The sequence below is a fragment of the Cupressus sempervirens genome, chromosome 6 (assembly GCF_028749045.1).
Source record: "Cupressus sempervirens isolate cs-2001-9-10 chromosome 6, ASM2874904v1, whole genome shotgun sequence".
NCBI classification, from domain to species: domain Eukaryota; kingdom Viridiplantae; phylum Streptophyta; class Pinopsida; order Cupressales; family Cupressaceae; genus Cupressus; species Cupressus sempervirens.
This window is the reverse complement of record NC_143123.1, coordinates 571588904-571595793: the sequence shown is the minus strand read 5'-3', so window position 1 is coordinate 571595793 and position 6890 is coordinate 571588904. Positions and strand designations below refer to the sequence as shown.

Below are 6890 nucleotides of genomic sequence, written 5' to 3'. Positions count from 1 at the left end.
TAATTCTTCTTTTTTGAAAGAGTTTGATCGCTAATAATCTTGATTGAAATTTCTTGCATGAAGTCTGCTTTATTGAAATTTGGGATCTTGTGCATCTTTTGTTTCTTTCTTCTTTTTGAAATTGTTCCACACAATGGTATTGTTGTGCTTTGGAACAACATAATCACAATATTATTAATATGTATAAAAACTATAAAATAATATAAAAATATTTTGATTAATTTTCATCAAATTATCTTAGTGATGTTAAGACTGATAGTTAAATGATCAACAAATTGAAAATGAGTTGGAGCTTTGACATCATACATTATCTAGTGCTAGTGATCTATGTATTAACCATATTAATTTTATGGCAATAACTTGTTTTTTGTTGTTCATTTGATTTGAAGCCCTTAGTTATATTAAAAAATGGAGCTTTAAGAATTACATTACATTTATCACAACTTTAAGAATTACATTATAGAGATTGAATAGAAAGATAATTTTCATCCTTCCAAAAAACAATATTATAACCTCACAACTTCAAATTAAGATAGTAATGAAGTCTACGGATTTATTTAAAAAATCATGACATATTTTCAAACTATATACTCTTTTTTCCTAAGCAACCTTTTATACCTCTTCGTCGCATCATTGCACACTAAGGTGCAATTGCTAGTTATTGCTATGACAACTTATTATAATTGAATACGATATACCCTTAGTTGCATAAAACAATCAATCGTGGGAGGTCACATAAGTTACAAGTATGGTCGTCTCTTTTGTATTATCATTGATCTCACTTCATTATTAGGCTATTCTAGACAATTTAGGAAAAAAGCACACTCATTTGACATCATATTTGATGGTGTAGTCCTAAAACCTAAGTTATATGCAACAAACTTGCCAAATAAGATACTGACACTGTTAAATTAGAGAGTGAAGTTTAAAATTAAATATAAATTAATGAATAATTCCCCTTATTAGTCTGTGGCTTAGATAAGGTGGGGAACTAATGTTTTTGTTTGGCACTTGCCTATTTCTTTTTTCCCCCTATGGTAGGAAAATATTGATTCAAGCCAAAGTTTTAGATGGAGTATTTTTTAAATCATTTATTATGTACAAAATTTCTTATTTGTGATTGGCCTATGGTCAGGCGAAAATAAGATTTTTGGGAAGTGGAAAAAGAATAGAAGGGACGACAATAATGGTCTAATAATAAATGCTTCTCTATGTTTGCATGAAGTGATGTTGGCCAAGAAAATGACAAGCAACACAATAGCTGAGAATTTATGCTTTGAACCATCCAATTTGCCACTATGTTTCATCTAGGTTTAATTAATATTTTTAAAACGAGTATAGCAAATAGTGTCTCAAATAGTTTTTGTTATGAAGTTAAATTTTTTTATGTAGTTAATGTGCTAATTTGGATCTTAAATATCATTCAAAACTTAAGATAATAGAATTTAAAGATTAATTTGTTGAGTATATATCAACATTTTAAAGAAATTTTAATTTTGAAAATGGTTTTAAAAAAAAGTTAATATATTAAAAATTATTTTTATGCAAGTCAATAATCATTGTAAATTATTAAATTTGATTATTTATAAAAATATAGTATTGTCATCAAGAATTGTTTTGCTTTATATATAGATTTTAGTATATATTAATATAATTTTATCACTATTAAAAAAAAAAATCTAAATTCTAACTTATGTAATAAAATTCTAAAATTCTAAAATTTCTTTGTTAAAAATCTATTAAATCAAATCTCAAAATATTTATTAGTGATTTTACGTTGCATTACATTAAGTTCTATGTTTCTTAACAATGGCTAGTGACAACATTATTTTGTAAAACTAAAATTTAAAATATTAATTGAAGTTCTAAGTCAAATTTGTTAAAATTTATAACTTCTCTTTTTAAAAACATTGTATATCTAAATGATTTTGTATTCTATTATTTTATAAAATATGAATCATTAATTGCAAAGTTAGGGACTAAGCTCTTCTAGAACTCTTAACTTGTAGAAAAGGAAAAGGGGCTTTTATAGTCCAGGACACCAGCCATAGCTGTAGAGGTTAACATATGGTTACAATTTATGGGACTACCTCGAATTCTATGCTGGAGGTACCTAACTGCAATACACATGAGGCATACATGCCTACCCCATGAGATTTGGAACTTGTGACCTCTTTTGAAAGCACAATTAATCACCAAGCCAACTCGGCTGCAAATAATGAAGTGATTCGGTAAACTAAATGGTTGTACCAGTGCCTGAATCGCACAAAGGAGTAAATGGTGATAACAGCATGGTTCAGGACGAAGTCGATGGTGGTGGTGGCGTTTTCTTGTGGGAAAATGAGGAAAACAGCACATTCTCCAAGTTTTAGTTGCACTTTCTCATCACTTGCACAGCTGGGAGCGCTGTGTACAGAGGGTCGGTTGAAGGAGGCCGTAAGCATTCTTCTTACAACACAGGATCCTCCTCGAGACATTTCTACCTACCTTCACCTATTCAAAACCTGCATTGCCAAAAAAGCACTTGCAGAGGGCAAACTAATACATTCTTACATCAGTGTCAGGGGATTTACATTTGTTACCAACACAGTTTTGCAGAATACACTCATCAACACGTATGCCAAATGTGGAAGTTTGAAGGATGCTCGCAAAGTTTTTGACTTCATTTCACAACCAGACGTCCTCTCATGGAATATGATAATTTTAGCTCACAGAAGGCATGGACATTGTCAAGAGGCATTAGCGCTGTTTGGCAAAATGCAACAAACAGATGTGCAACCTGATTTGTTCACTTTTGCACATATCCTTCCCGCGTGTGCCAAAACGAGAGCCTTAGAACAGGGTATGGAGATCCATCAAAGAATAATCGAATGTGGGTTTTTATCGGATGTTGTAGTTGGGAATTCTCTGATAGACATGTATGTGAAATGTGGAAGCATACCGAAGGCACGCGAAGTGTTTGACAAAATACCTCAACGAGATCCTGTTTCATGGACTTCTATGGTTGCGGGATATGCCCAAAACGGTGAATTGAGTGAAGCCCTGAGTCTTTTTAAAGGAATGCCTCAATCAAATGTGGTTTCATGGACGGCTTTGATTGTAGGATATGCACGAAATGGGTTTGCTAGGAATGCGTTGGAGTTTTTTAAGCAAATGCAATTGGCAGGTATCAAGCCTAATGCTATAACCTTTGCTAGCATACTCCCGGCATGCACCAATACAGGAGCTTTGGAACAGGGTATCGAAATCCACCAGAGAGTAATAGAAGGTGGGTTCTTGTTAAATGTTGTAGTTGGAAACGCCTTGATTGATATGTATGCAAAATGCGGTAGGTTGCAGAAGGCACAGCAACTGTTTGACGAAATGCCTCAATGGGATGTGGTCTCATGGAATACAATTATTGCTGGATACTCGCAAAGAGGCGCTCTTGATGAGGCTTTAACGCTTTTCAAAAAAATGCCTCAACGAAATGTGATCTCGTGGAATGCAATGATCGTAGGATATGCACAACATGGTGTATTTGATGAAGCTGTTAACCTTTTCAATGAAATGCCTCAACGAAATTCAGTCTCATGGACTGCAATGATTTCAGGATTTGCAAAATATGGGCTTGCTGGGGAAGCCTTGGAGTTTTTTAAAGAAATGCAATTTGAAGGAGAGAAACCAGATTTGTCAACCTTTGCCAGTATCCTCCCAGCTTGTGGGCAACTTGGAGTACTGGAAAAGGGTATGGAAATCCATCAAAGAATAATGGGAAGTAGATATCTATCAGATATGGTGATTGTTACTGCCCTAATTGAGATGTATATAAAATGTGGAAGCATACATAAGGCGCGCAAATTGTTTGACAAGATGCCTCAACAAGATGATGTCTCATGGAACTCAATGATTGTTGGATATGCACAAAATGGTGTTCTTGATGAGGCTTTACGGCTTTTTGAAGAAATGCCTCATCAAAATGTGGTCTCATGGACTGCAATGATTGCTGGATATGCACAAAATGGGCTTATTGAGAAGGCCGTGGAGTTCTTTAAACAAATGCAGATGGCTGGTGTAAAGCCGAACTCAGCAACCTTTGCTACCATCCTCCCAGCATGTGCCAAGATGGGAGCTTTAGAACAAGGCATGGAAATCCATGAAAGAATAATCGAACATGGATCTCTGTCAGATGTCATAGTTGTGACTGCTCTGATAGACATGTATGCTAAATGTGCTACCATACAGAGGGCACGCAAATTATTTGACAAAGTACAACATCCAAATGTGATTTTATGGAGTGCAATGATTGCAGGATATGCACTTCATGGCAATAGCAATGACGCCCTTAAACTCTTTGAACTAATGAAACACTCTGGGCTCAACCCAAATTATGTAACATTTGTTTCTGTTTTATTTGCATGCAGCCATGCAGGTTTAGTGGACATGGGCTGTAAATACTTCGATTCCATGAGATATTCGTATTGCATCACGCCCATAGTAGATCATTATATATGCATGGTTGACATTCTTGGAAGAGCTGGCTATCTTGAGGAAGCTCTAAGATTTATAATCAAAATGCCAATAAAACCTGATGTTGTTGTCTGGATATGTTTGCTTGGTGCATGTAGATCACATGCAAATATGCGCCTGGGAGAATCTGTGGCAGAAATCCTTTTTGAGTTGGATGTTAAAAGTACTGCACCTTATGTTCTTCTAGCTAACCTTTATTCAGACGTTAGAAGGTGGGGGGACGTTCAGAAGGTATGGAAGTTGATGAAGGATAGAGGAATTAGAAAAATGCCTGGATGCAGCTGGATTGAAGTCCAGAAAATGGTACATGCTTTTTGTGTTGGAGACAGATCACACCCACAAACCCATGACATCTATGCAAAATTGGATGAATTATATTGGGAGATGAAGCAAACAGGGTATGCTCCAAATTCAAAACTAGCACCCAATGATGTAGAGGAAGGGGAGGAGAGGTTATATCATCGCCACCATAGTGAAATGTTGGCAATTGCATTCGGGTTGATAAATACATCCCCTGGAACAACAATTAGGGTTGTCAAGAACCTTCGTGTATGTATTGACTGCCACAATGCAACCAAGCTTATCTCCAAAATTGCTGGAAGAGGAATTGTTGTGAGAGATGCAAACCGGTTCCATCATTTTGAACATGGTCATTGTTCATGTGGAGATTATTGGTGACGTTTGGAGAAGCAATCCATCAAGACAAGCTAGCACTGCAGAGAAATGGATTTTACTACACTTGAGGTGGTGAGAATGAACTGGATACATTGTCCAGATTCAAAAGCCCTGTTGTGCTTCAAGAGGAAGACCGCGCTGTTGATTCAGTCATATTGTATTTTATCATTACTCTCCTGGCATGCTGACGAAGAGATACTGTTTAGAAAGGATTAAGGGCGGGAAGGGCACGAATGGCGTGATGGAGTGGAAGGCTTGAAACAGAGTTTACAATCAGAACGGACAACTGCTGAGCCTATCGAGAAGAGCTTACAGTCAGAAAGCCAATTGAATATCTTATTTATTTTTCAGTGTGAGAATTTGTGTTCTAGATATTTAACAAAGAATAAGGTATGTAAATCTCATTTATAGCACATTTAAATATCTCTCACAAGAAACATAAACATAAGATATTCCTTAGATCAATGCAGACACTGCCCTGTAGCATAAGAATCTTTCATTCTTCCTGAAAACTCCAGTAGGTCTAACTTGTCGGCCTAAAATACGTACCAAATTAAGATGCAAATTTTCGCTCACAATCGAAAATCTGGGCTAATAAATAATAAGTAATTAGGGCTATTATTACAATAAATTATTTTGTTACACAGTATTTCGTTGCAGTCAAAAGATAGCAACATGCTATATATGGTTAGAGTTAGTTCACTTAAAAATAAAAGAACAAGTATTCGAGGTCATTAAAAGTTGGTGCACAAGTCTGAATTAGAAAGACCAGAGAAATTGATAATCCAAGATGATGACCATACTTATGATGCTCCTCAAGTCCTAATCTATGGTTGGTTTTGGAGAAGGGGTTCACCAACCTTGAGATTGATAAATCCAACCTAAATGAATGGTCTAATGTCATTTCACTTTTAGTAGTATTTGATGAGCTAAGGAGATTAATTTAACGAACACGATAAACAATAACAAATACAAAGATAATGAGATAAAATGATACAAAATGTTTATATTGTGGAAATTAAAGGAGGTCGCAAAGACCAACTAATAGGCTCTACAAGCGCTTTGTTTAGGACATCTATGTGTGTCAAGAACTATAGCACAAATTCAGCATGATAGCACTACACACGTGTCCTTTACAAGCAAGGTACAAGAGTTGTACTAGAAACCTATAGGGAAACTTACATAAAATACAAACTAAGCTAAGAATAGTAATGGGGAATACAAAATAACGAGTATAGTGCTCAAATGACAAGGCAAATGAAGATCTTACAATGTAATGTACTAAATGCCACACCTCAATAGTACAAACACTTCTACCATACCTAGTAACACACTTTCATTGTACCAATCAACACTTCCACTATACTATGCTCACTTGCACAATACAGGTTGCACACCACATTGTGCACTCCATACATCATACATGACACACTGCACTCAACACATCGTGTTGGTTCTCAAAATTGTTGGTTGGATTCCTACAAACTCTGATTGCTTGATGCTGGGAAATCAACACAATTTTGGTCAACAAAGAAGACTAAATTATAACTTATTCAATCTCCACACTTTAGGCTCTACAAAACCTAAGTTGTTGTCCCCATATCAATGTTCCTTAGGGAAAGCTTAAAGATTAATAATGCAAACTTTATAACCGATGCTCTTGAGATGGCAAGTAATTCTCAAGGAGAAATGGAATGTATAAATAT

The 6890-nt window shown here is 35.4% G+C and overlaps 1 pseudogene across 1 annotated transcript; it reads left to right on the top strand.

The window, feature by feature from the left end:
• The first annotated feature begins 2021 nt into the window (after positions 1 to 2021).
• Positions 2022 to 5599, top strand: LOC149553549 (pentatricopeptide repeat-containing protein At2g22070 pseudogene; annotated as a pseudogene). Its single transcript, XR_016353107.1, has one exon. The product of XR_016353107.1 is annotated as a pentatricopeptide repeat-containing protein At2g22070 pseudogene (transcript).
• The last annotated feature ends 1291 nt before the right edge of the window (positions 5600 to 6890 follow it).